This window comes from Tyto alba, unplaced genomic scaffold (assembly GCF_018691265.1).
Source record: "Tyto alba isolate M040663 unplaced genomic scaffold, T.alba_DEE_v4.0 Super-Scaffold_1, whole genome shotgun sequence".
Classification (NCBI taxonomy): Eukaryota; Metazoa; Chordata; class Aves; order Strigiformes; family Tytonidae; genus Tyto; species Tyto alba.
In genome coordinates, this window is record NW_024881261.1 from 17,555,041 (window position 1) to 17,567,809 (window position 12,769).

The 12,769-nt window shown below is 39.9% G+C and overlaps 1 protein-coding gene across 3 annotated transcripts in view; it reads right to left on the reverse strand.

Annotated features, from left to right (window-relative positions):
* Positions 1–9,278, reverse strand: part of LOC104368675 (heparan sulfate glucosamine 3-O-sulfotransferase 1) — a 61,106-nt gene extending 51,828 nt beyond the window's left edge. For 2 of the 3 annotated variants that reach the window (XM_032995377.2, XM_032995386.2), the window contains exon 1: positions 9,037–9,278. The gene's annotated coding sequence lies outside the window, so the exon portion shown is untranslated. Of the gene's footprint in view, positions 1–8,416; positions 8,500–9,036 lie in introns of those variants that run through there. The other variant, XM_032995403.2, reaches the window with a different exon arrangement.
* Positions 9,279–12,769: the final 3,491 nt, after the last annotated feature.

The following is a 12,769-nucleotide window of genomic DNA, read 5'->3' on the forward strand; positions in this document are numbered from 1 at the left end:
TAGGTCCAAAATATATTGGCCTCTATAGTTCATTTGTCAATGATCACTACCTGCTTCAGAGGGTGTAATGAAGACAATATCTATAAACAGCTTTGTACCTAGTAAGCACTATATGAATGCTTAATTATGACAAGGACAGAAGTAGCCCAGTTTCTCTCCATCCATAAAACAAAAAAGTTACACTCAGTATTTGGATTACTTTATTCACTCATGTCTAAAAAACAGTATCTCTACTAACTGATATTTTGACATTTATCAACACAATCTACCTCCATATTATCTTGCTTCATTTATTTTCAGATATCCACTAAGATCCCATTGTAAATAAATGCAATCTTAGAACACATTTTCTATCGTTGATCCCTACAAAAAAAAAAAAAAGGAATGTCTTCTGTTTGCAGTTTATACAAAGTTTAGTTAGGCATCTTTTTTTTTCCCTTTAAACACTTTTTAAGATGACAAAAAGGTAAGACTTTACTTGCAGAGACTTTAATGTAATACACAAAGTCACTGATTAGCACTCTGAAGAACCATAGTAGGGAAAAAATATTAAATAATTTTCTCCATTGTTCTGCAGGTAATGTGTAACATTTTACCTAATAACTATGTCTGCACCTTTTATAGCACCAGTTGAAAAGGATTTACTCTGCCTTTCCAAGTTAAACAGATGTACATGATTAACAGGATATTTTAGAGAACAACAAAAAGAAGAAAAAGCAAAAGCAATTATTTTTCTGAAATTCAGATGATGAGAATATGCATTTATATTGATTTTAGAAATAAAGGTAAAGGCTAGAGCTGTATACTTGCACAGGTACCCATTAGCACTTCTTCAATTCCCACCTGTTCACTACAGCTTTGATGCCAAATGCCATTTCTCCCCAAATTCTGGAGGCATCCTGAGATGCCTCAGCATCACACAGAGATATAAAATTCTTCCATTTTTCTAGTGGAGTTCCTACAGGATGTGAATTCAGAATCAAATTGCAAAGACTAAATTGCTTCTCAAAAATCAGTGTCAGGGTGTTAAGCTGAAAGTATAGTTAGCTCATCACTGTGTCCCTATGACACCATATCTTCACTTCAAGGAGGAGAAAAAGGAGAATCAGCAGTTTCAATATCTTAAGTACTACCTTTTGCAGTGTTCAGTAAATGGAAATACTTCATTTGATGAAAAGGTTCCTTTTCCTAACTCTTCTATACACACACACGCACAAATACAGCTTTTTAGCTAAAAGCAAATGCACTAGTGACTTGATAAACCAGCAGGAAACTCCTTCTGTTCAAGCAATATTGAATACATTTTCCTGAGACAAAACAGCTTGATCCTAGACCAAGCTTTAACAGAGCACTAACCACCACGTTAGAAATCTTAAGCTTTGCTTACAATGAGGGTAGTCCAGTGTCTCTTCTGCTTGCTGCTGCTGGCAAAGCAAGTAAGTGTGACACAGCAAGAGAAAATGTGGAATACAGATGCAATTCTTCTCAAGTTTTTAATGTCATCTGAAGCAAGCACACATTTAAGAGCCCTTGCATTTTTCTAATATAAGATATACAATTGCTTCAGCTGAATGAAAGCCATTTAGGCTTCATAAACTTCAGCCATAGCTTGATTAATTCACACCCATTTCATAATCAATTTCAAGACTACACACTTCAAAAACTCCATAACTATATCAAGTCCAGAGGGTCTTTGTCCCTTAAAAATTAGGAGGGGAAATAAATTTAATGCAAAAAAAATGCAGTGCCTGTGTGACGTATAAAATAATACTATCTTCCCTATGTCAAACACAAGGTACGGACAATTCACACACACTAAAGCATACACAAAAGGACAACGGTCAATTAGTGTGTGTGTACACACCTGTGGCAGTACTATTAAATCAGAACAAAGGATAATGAAAAGACATTTTTACCTGTTAAGTATCCTGGCCACACAGCAGTAGTAATCTAATTACTGAATAATGGGACTGAGTGCACTTTCAGCAAGTTGGCAGGCCATACCAAAACAAGGAGTAGTTGTGCTGCCATTCGGAAGGACCTCAACAGGCTGGACAATTGAAGTTCAGCAAAAGGAAATGCACATTCCTCACCCAGAGAGGAATAACCCCTTGCACTAGTAAAAGGCTAGGGACCAAACAGATGAAAACCAACTGGGCAGAAGGGATGGGGGGGTGGGGGTGGGGGGTGGGGTGGCCCTGGGGGACAAGAAGTTGAACATGAGCCAGCAAAGTGCCCTTGTGGCAATGAAGGCTAACACTCTCCTGAACTGCATTAGGAAAAGCAGAGCCAGCAGGCTGAGACAGGTGATCCTTCCCCTCAGCACCAGTGAGGTCACATCTGTAGTATGGTGTCCAGTTCTGAGCACCTCAGTACAAGAAGCATATGGACATACTGGTATGCATTCATTAAAGGGCCACAGAGATGACAAGGGGATTGGAGTATGTGTGATACAAAGAGAGGCTGGAATTGTTTAGGATGGAGAAGGCTCAGGTGGGATCTTATCAGTATGTATAAAAACCTGATGGGAGGGATTATAGAAGACACAGACAGACTCTTCTCAGTAGCTGCCAGTGAAAGGACAAGAGGCAAAAGGCATAAACGGAAATACAAGAAATTCCACTTGTATACAAAAAAACAGTATTTTCCACATGAGGGTTGTCCAACACTGAAACAGGCCGCCTAACGAGGCTGTAGAGTATCCATCCTTGGAGATATTCAAAACCCAACTGGAGACAGCCCTTGGCAACATGCTCTATCTAGGTGATCCTATTCTGAGCAGGGGGATTGGACTAGACGATCTCCAGGGGCCCCTTTCACCTTCTCCGGTTATGTGATTCTGTGGTTATATATCCATTTGATCTTTTGTGTAAGCAGTTCCATGACATATATGAAGGCAAATGACTACTATTTAGCATGATAGCATTAACTTTCTATCCTGAATTTTCAGTGTATCACTTAAATGACATATTCTGCTCTCTTATCTACAACTAAGAATTTTAAGTATGATGTAAGAGTAATATTACACCATCGTATCGCCATTAAAATCTTGTTACACTTTGGGGATTGAGCAAATTAAACACCAGTGAAATTTTTAAAAAAGGTGCAATGTCAAAATGCAATAAAAGTAAAATTAGCATAAAATACTATTTATAATTTAAAAATTGAAGCATTAAAAAAATAGTTGTTTCAAAACCACACTTTAACTTAATTAATTAAATGTACCCATATTCTTATTCCAGCTCAAGTTACTCAAGCCACTGCAGCTCATATGTTCCCTTAGTAGCTTTTCTACTTCACATTTCAGTTAGAGACATCCATTCAATTCATAGAAAGGGCTTACCTTTCTTTTGTAGGCTTTAAAACATCCTAATCTATTTGTTAGTTTTAGCCAAGGGGGCTTAACTGCATATTTTTCCCTATAGAAATTTCTTCAGTAGTTGAACAGAATAGATTCTTACATTAATAATTTGAAAAGCTGAACTTCTAAATATGCATGAAAGGGTAATGGCTTTTTGAGGCTACAGATGGAGATGGAGGGGCAATCCTACAGCAACATTAAAAGAGATTCTGGTCAATTCTGCAGTTTCCATTCAAAACTTTGCAGGCAGCAGAAAGAGTGATAAAGCTCTGGTAACTGTCAGTTGTTTCACAGATACCAGTAGAAATAAGGACTCGTTGAAAATTGGAACCTGCTTTAACAGACAAGAAAGGTCTACAAAAGAAAGAAAGACATCCTAACAAAAAACAGAATCCTGGACAGATTCTTCACTTTTGAGGTCAAGGAAACTTGGACTTAAATCTGAGAAAAGGGCTTCAAAGCCCTTTCAGCAGCATGACATAATTTTCTTCTGTGGAGCCACATGAACTAGCTGCCCTCCTAAAGTGATAGCTAGAGAATTACAGTATCTTTAAATCATTTCATCAAATTTACTCATCACAAACAGGTCAGCCTGTTAAACAAAATAACTTAAGTAAACTTTGAATTACAGTCACAATTACTACTCTCCACTTCTGTAGTACATTTTCAGTAGTAATTTAATTTTCAAGTGTTCCTCATGTCATCAAGAAAATCCCACTATATTCCATATCTTTCCCATTTTCTGTTAAGTCTCAAGAGAACACCATCTGAGCAACTGAACAGAATGGACACTAATTGTAAGGTGGGGAATGGGGAAAGAAAGAAGCAGTAGGGACAAAAAGTTAACCTAGGAAATAAAATCAAGTATCTAAAAAGAAAAAAGGTGTTTGGATAAGTCCCCGGATCAGTCCCCTGTTCTCAATGACTACAGCACAAAGTCTTTTGAACTATTAAATTATGCTTCCTCCCTGGATTATTGATGGGTTGGCTACAGGGTAGGGAATTTACAAGGGACCTTGTATCATCAGAAATCTGTAGGGTACAAGTGCTTTTAAACAGTAAGTAGCAAAAATACAGTAGACCAAAGTGGAGAGTATGTTCAAGAGTAGAAAACATGGTGCTTAGGTGTAAGAAAAGAGAAGACAGCGACCTAGGCAATTGTTATCCTGACATCAATGTATGAAATGCTGGGGCTTTCTTTTTTTCAATTAAAAGGTAAATATCAATAAGGAGTACAATTTTAAAAAATCAGGGTAATTTCAACATAACTTTAAAAAGACATATTAGTCTGGAACAAATAAGATAACTTTCAAAAGCAAATATTAAGGCAAAAGAAATCCAGAGTCCAACCTCTCCAGATTTCACTAAAGAATTTGATATGGTATCACGTAGCAATTATTTACTGAGTTGGAAAATATAGGGTGTAACACAAAAATAAAGTGGATATAAAACCAAGTAACAGTGACATATTGAATGGACTTATTAAAAATCCTTCTTCAGACTCATTTCATGTCTGTGAACAGGGCAAAAAGTAGAGGTGTTTTGATAAAAACTGGTTGCAGGAAGCACTCCTGAGACAGATGAGGTTCTTGATAACTTACAGAAGAAATTGGGGGACCATTGAGATAAGCATATTAAAAATGGGAAAACATTTAGCAACTCTTCAAAGTCACATTATGACAAATAGCAGAATTTCTGTGATTACATGGTTTCTTATCATTTGTGTGCAACAGAAGAGAAATCACATGCCCATACCTTGTATACTGCAAGATTAAGCCAACCTGGCATACTTGTAAAACAAACTTGATCACCAATATCTGATAAAGTATTTTCAATAGACCAAATGGAGCATTAGCACTATTATTCAAGACTTTGAGGAAGCACTGCAGGTAGAAGGTATCTGACGCAGGTGAGGTACATTCAGAATTCAGGACAATCAATTTACTAGGCTCTGTATCTTCCCATTTATCGTGTTTTATTAGACAGACTAAAAGGTGCTTGCTCTGCTTGTTTGATCCTAGCACATAAAAGCTGAGGAAGGTACATGGTCAATTTATTGAGGGCTACACACCAAGTAAGGAGTTGTTTTCAAATAACAATATTGAGATATTAAAAATTAAGAATCAAATAATATATTTAGGCTGGAAGTTCAAAGAAAGTTTGAAGCATTAGGAGAGAGGTTTTGAAACATCTTTCCAGAAAGAGTAACAGGCAAAGTACTTAACTAGCTTTGAGGTAGACTGTGGTGACTTTATGACTGGGATTAGACAAGATTGTTGCCTAACTCAGAAAGGCCTTTTCTTCAGCCCTGAAATACTACAATGAAAAACTGCTCCCTACCTTTCCAGTCTTTTTGTTCCCAGTATTCCCACTAAAGTTCAACTGGGGCTATGAGAGGACTACATGCAATTTTTCACCTTTAAGAGAAAACAGTCTTAGGACTTAAACCCCTACCTCTCTAGCTTACATGTTTTTATAGAATATTGCATCAAAGCAGACGGCTAGAAACCCTCCTTCAGATTAAAAGATTTAATCAGCAACTAAACAGAGCAGTTCATTGCAAACATACTGAAATGATATTGCCTCTTTAGGTCTTCATTAAATATTTGTCCTCCTTGCCAGTTTAATGGATTCCTGCTTACTATATAAACAGACAAAAAATGAATTTGATTGTATTTTATTCATATATGCCTCAGATGCTGGTATTATCCTTTCTATATTGATGTTGCTATACAAAAATTTCACATAAGCTTCTGTTAAGACATACAGCTATCTGCGCCCTTTGTAAGATACTACTTTTATGTTAATCATTGAACAACCCATGTAAAAGTTTTCTTAGGGCAGTGTGTAATTCAAAGAGCTACGGAAAATAGAGAGGACATATTCACATGACTACAGATACAGACCAGTTACAACATAGTCATTTGCATAGCATTAAGAGAACATTAAACAATCTTACAAACAGCTAACACTCATCCATTCAGCTCCTTTCAAAGTTATGTCCATCAAGAAAGGTGCAGCACTATGGTTTCATGATACAAAAAGCATGCTCAACCTGTTGCAAATAATGTTGAAAAGGTAGGCGGGTCTGTCGTTCACTGAAGTCACCAAGCCCACAATCCATTGTATCAAACGCAATCAAGTCATTATTGTGCTCACAGTAAAGTCTGGTGAATGTAAACACATTTCCCTACATCTTTCTGGCTGACAAATGATTTTTTCATTTTAGATTAGAAAATAAGCAAAAGCTTTTCCAATAAAACTTGACTCACACTTTGGCAGCCAAACATAAATTTCACTTAAAAACATACACTGGACTCAGGCTTAAGCAATGACAGAAATTGTTCAAACCCCTAATTTTTCAGAACTTCCATGTTATCCATGTATGATCTACATAGCCAAAGCACTGGCCAGAACAATGCCAGTTACACAGAAAAAGTATTTCTATTACAGTGCTATCTCCAACCAATAAACATCCACCGCTTAATATACTTTGGCCACTTTGGGGACTGTTGTTCATGATAGCATTTCCAGTTAGAGATAGAAGAATCAGAGAAGAAAACAAATTGCTCTCCTGTTCCAAATGCAAAGATAAAGCTAATGAACTGCACCTTTATTGACTGTCATTTGACCTCTACCATCTATTTTTCTGTGCTAAACCAAACCCTTAACAACAGAATTTCTTTTAACTGGTTTGCTATAGACTAGACTGAGGCTTCCACCTTAAATGTCATAAAATGCTGTGTATGTGAGTATGATTTTGTTCAGCAATGACATGTAGTCTTGGATTTGACAAAAACACTCTTTCAGAATGTTTCTTCCCCTCTGACTAGTCTCATTTTAAAATTTCTGACTTTATTTCTAGCTTGTGCTTATTTTTGGCTCTCTTATTTTGTTGCTGTAGAACAGTGATATGAAAATTACTGCATATATGCTTGTTTTCAAAGAAGCATATTGAGTGGTAAGCCTAACTCATATGTTCATGCTTACTTCATATATTTCCGGGTTATTAGTTTATTTTACTATTATACCCTCTTTTAGCACACACAGACACACAATTCTACAATAAACTCACAACTTATGAAACTTAAAAATCACATGTGCTGTTGAACAACACAAGCTCCTTAATGCCCTCATTCTGACGACAAGACTTAATGCAATGTACAGTCTTCATCTATAGCACACATCTTTTTAATCAGAAAGAAATATTCTTACATAATCAGAACAAAAGAACTCAATAATATTTGCCACTTACAGTACTATCAAAAAGATGTTAGGTTACTAAAGCAATTAACCCCAATCTAAATTGTTCCATCTGAAATGACAAAACCTCTGTCTAGTTTTGCCAGCAACAAAACTAGTCAAATATATGAAAATTCCCTGATGCCATAAAACTAAAATATTAATAATTTCTACAATATGAAGCCATGACCTTATGAGCCTAAACCCCCTATTTCCTAATTTATGGAGAAATACCTGCCACAGGAATAAATAGCCCTAAACACAAACATCTTACTGAACAGTAGTGCTCCTCAGTTCAGCTCATTTAACAGGCAAGTGTCAAGAACTATTACAGTATTGCCTTAGAGGCAGTAAGCGAAATTCTTGGAAGTAGCTCATCATATTTTTAAAGTTTTTTTCAAAGGATGGAAATAATCAAAGCAGACATCACACAGATTTTAGTTGCTATAGCTGAGAAAGTCAGCCCTTCCAATGGAAGTTGTGGTCTCTCTAGTCCAAGTTTTCTCCATGTTGTATCTCAGAAAATATGGTTTTGTACAGACTAAAAACTGAAAGTAGAATTTAACAGCCTGGTTATTCTCTGTCTTTCCATGTGTAGCAAAAATAAGAGGACATATGTGATTCTAAAGCACCATCCTTATACTGTCAACCACTTCCAACGCTGCGTGAGATTTCAGGCTATAATGTGTAAATCATTACTACATGCTCTAACAGTACTTTCTATTTAATCAGAAGAGAAGAAAATCCTCCTCTAGAATTACAATAAATAACTACAGCTTAGTTTTAAATGAAATGATGTAGTATATATCTGACCTGAGTTTCAGTAATTTCCTAGTCGGCAATATAAATTCAGCATTTGGATACATAATCCTACAGCTCTCAGAAGCCGACTCCACCGCGAACACTTTACATGATTTATAGCTCTCCTCCAGATTCAGATGACTAGTCTCGGCGGAGCAGGTGCAACGGGGTATTTTTTCCTTCCTTCAGAGATCATTCTCCCGTACGTAAATTAAGTAGCAAGTCTTCCTCATTCTCGCGTATGCGGGGAAGATGAAGGTAATGGATTATCAGCGTTTAATTTCTCACACGGAGCGGGTGACCCGGCAGCCCGGCGGAGGGAGGGGGCTCGCTGTTGTTACCGCTGAAGCCACAACGTTTTTGACAGCGTCAGCGGCGATAAAAGTGAGCCTGGCTCCCGCACAGTTATGCCAAGAGAGCGATTTTTAAGCCACGGGCAGGATTTGGGGGGAACCTCGGGAACGCGAGGCGAGCACCCCCCACCCCCGCGCCAACACGTCTTCCCCCCCTCTCCCGGCAAGTTAAAAGTGCCCTGCCAGCGCGCCGTGCCCCCTCCACACCTCCGCAGCCGCCAGCCCTGCTCTCGTCCCTGACTGCCGGGGAAACGGGGAGCGACTCCCGACTCCCTTTACCTCCTCCGGAGCCATGGAGAGCGGTGCGGCCGCGGCCTCGGCTCCGCGCAGCTAGCGGCGGCGGCTCCGCGCCGGAGCGGAGGGGCCGGCGCACTCTCCTCACTCCCTCACCCCGCCGCGCTACGCCTCGAGCCGCTGGCACAGCCTGCTCCACATAAATGCATTAACAGCAGCCACATCATGATTAATTCATCAGTCCCAGTGACCAGGGGAGGAGGCAGGCGGCGGGGAGCGGGGGCTGGGGAGGGGCAGGGCGCACGGTAGCGTCCCTTCTGCCGGAGTTCACCCTCCCCCCCCCCCACCGGCGCAAGGCTCCGCGGGAGCGGAGGGCGGGGAGAGGGGGTTGCGCCGAGCTCCCGGCTCACCGCGGCTGCCCGTGCCCTGCCAGGTCTGAGGGAGCGGGGACTCCGCTGGGCAGGTGATCAACCCCCCTCCTCCCCGCACCCCTGGCTCGTCGGCCGGCGCAAGCCGCCCCACGCGCCTCCCCACGCGCGGGAACCGTTAGGTCTCAACGGGCGCGTCACGCGCGCCCTCAGCCCGCTGGCCGCGGGACCTCGCCCGAGACCCGGAGGGGCAGGGGTTGGGGAAGGGTGAAGTAACCGTGGGAAGTTGCAAAGGCTCCACGCCACGAAGGGGGTTTGAGTCACCGCTCAGCTGAACGCCGGGGGTTTCCCCAGTTCGGCGGGAAACAGGCTACGGTCGGGAGGCGCACCCCTCTCTCGTCTTCTCGCTGCCAGCGGCTCGGCAGGTGCTTTGGCCGTGGAGAAGGGCCCCAGAGCCCCGAGCTGCCTACTGCCAAGCACGGGGCTATGAGCCGGGCAGTGCAAGAAAGGCCACTGAGCATCCGTGTGGCCGCGGCCGCATTCGCAGAACGGCTCATTCGCACAAAAGTGCCCAACCTCCTCATGCCCACCCTGCACTCCCCGCCTTGGTAGAAACAACTGTTCGGCCGCTTGCCAGTTACTAGAGCCAGGTTTCTCCATGCATCACGCCACTGGTCTGCATGTGAGCTCGCTTTGGTCTGCTGAAGCAGCAACACCGACTCCTTCCCCAGCCCTCCCGCGCAGATCTTGGCACGGGGCTTTACTGCCCCCTCTTCTGAGGGGCAGTGCTGATTTCTTCAAATAACATTTGTTTAAACATGCGGTACACCGGCCTTGGAATTTTTTCACAGTGGGGGTAAGCAACCACTCAGATTTTAAGGGTTTCAAAACAGCTGTTAAAGGCAGGAGCCCCTTTGCATTTCTCTGCCTTTATTTTCCACTCCAAATTTAGGTACAAGTCCTGGAAGTCCACCATCCCCCTCCAATACTTACTTCCAGATGTACTTAGTCTACAACACCAACCAAGAGAGACTTGCTCTTACAGACACCTTATCTTCTTAGTCAGGGAGCTCCTTTATCAGGTGATGAAATTTGTGTAGAACATATGATTTGTCACCTATTCATTACCTCCTCACCTCATCCATAAACCCATGTTTGCCTACCTGGTAGCATCATCATGCTTCAGGGGACTGTATTTGAACAGGATATTATCAAGGTTTAACAATTCTTTATTGATTGTGTGCCAGGAGCAAAAATTTCTCCTGTCACCTCTTGTGGATTTTAGATTAGCAAAGAATTTTCAACCTGATGCAGCTATATATAGAGATTCTCAAGTATCAGATGGAATTCTTAAGCTTTACATAGGGAGATCCCCCAGATTGTCACCAGCCCTTGGCTAGTCATAGGCAATGAGGATTAAAGCTGTGTAAGGGTGAAGAAAGTAAAATTAAAAGGTAGGGTGCTTTTGTGGGAAAATTTCATTTATATGACACTTTATTGTTATTTTCCTATTCACATTATGCTGTAGACTTTGTGTTACGTGTACACATAGTAATTACCTGTAACTCCACAGCTGAGGTTACATTGTGATTTGCACTTATAGCAGGACTAAAATCTCTCAGTTTAATACTTGAATGCTTACATTTAGACTACACATTTGACACAGTAACACTTGTGAATTACAGGTGAATTTTCTTGTTTAAATAATATTTATTTGCCTTCTGCAGAGAAAAATGTAATTGCCCTCTTTTTCAAAATCTTCACATTTTCTTCACATTTGTGAATTCTGAAGGTTCTCATGTATATTGCAAGCCATTCTTACTGTCGGATACTAACACAGGTAAAGCCGATTTTGAACTTCTAAACTGAAGCATATGAAGTCATGCCATTATTTGTGACAGCCCAATTAAATTTGACATAGATTTGTCAGAGAGCTGTTTCTGATTTTCTTTTTAAAAGTGTGTGTCATGGATCAATATTATGATGAAATGAAGTTTTCTTTTAATTCCGATGTCTGTTTTTCTAATTCACTGTCTTCTGACTGCTTCTGGTTATATCTACCATATTACTTCATTGCACTTAGTACTGGTGTTCCAACATGATCACATAATAGTAGATGAAATTGTTCTATCTAGTTTTTATTGAAAAAAAAAATCAGTTTGTGAGAATCAAAAGTTTCAGATGAGTACACCAGTTTTAGCAGGAAAAAGTAAAAAACTTGAGTAAAACCTCTGAATCACCAATCCAAAACTCTTTGCTTTTCAGCAGACTACATTATCCAATATTTTCTGTAATCCAGTAGTTCATCTTAAAATCAGTTCCTTTCACTGTTCCCACTGAACAGTGCCTGAACATCACTCCTCTGATTACACATTGTCTCATTTGTTTCTTTCTCAATAATGTTCTTAAGTATTAATCTCTTCTGTTCACCATTTGATGTATCTATATACACTCATATACACTCAGATGCTCTTTTAAACTCTTTTTATAAAACAAGGTCTGCATTTCTCTGATAATGTCTACAACCTATTACAGTTTGAATTAGTCTGCCTTAAACACCGATGGACAGAGTTTTATACACGGCCTTCTACTAAACTCTTACTAGTAATGTGCATAATAGCATTAAGTCTCTCCATCTCCATTTAAATACTGATAAAGATGGGATTGGCCTTACTTTCTTTTATGACATTCTTATGTTAGTATCTTATAGCTTGTTCTGCGCTCAGTACTAACAACAATTTTTTCTCATGCTGTACAACTTTTGACTCTCAAACTACCTAATTATACCAAAAGTTTTTCTTAGGCTCTAGTGCATAATACTGAATTTTGTTATCCTATAAGATAACACCATTTCTTGTCTCCAGTATCTTGTGTGTGCTGTTGACAAGTTGGGAATCAACTGTAAATGTCACATTTTCCTTTTTTCCTAAGATTACTAGTGAAATTATTAAGAGATACTGAAATAATAAGACTGATTCTTAACAAATCTAGCAAACTCCGTGTTATGCATTGATCTCTTTTCAACATAAGCTCTTTTCCTTTTACAGGTCCTTACCTGTGTCACAATTTTTGTACTAGTTTTCATCTCTTCCATTTAAGTAGTTGCCCATATACAGACAGCTGCTTCCAGGTGGCTAGCATTAAGCTCTGGAAAAAGCAAAGGTGTTAAATGAGATGGTGGATGAGGTGTCATATGTTTGTTACAGAGGGATAAAGGTACAGTGTAATTAAAAGGATAGAGGAAAAAGACGTGTGTTGTGAGCCTGGTGAAAGTCCAGTCTATCTGCAGTGCTAGATTTCCTACTTACAAATGGCCTAGGACTATGACTCAAAGAAAAATCACCATGGCTAGAGAGGAGGGAGAAAGGACCTATTTTCAATGCTTTTCACTTGTTTCTTCTGTTTTTGGA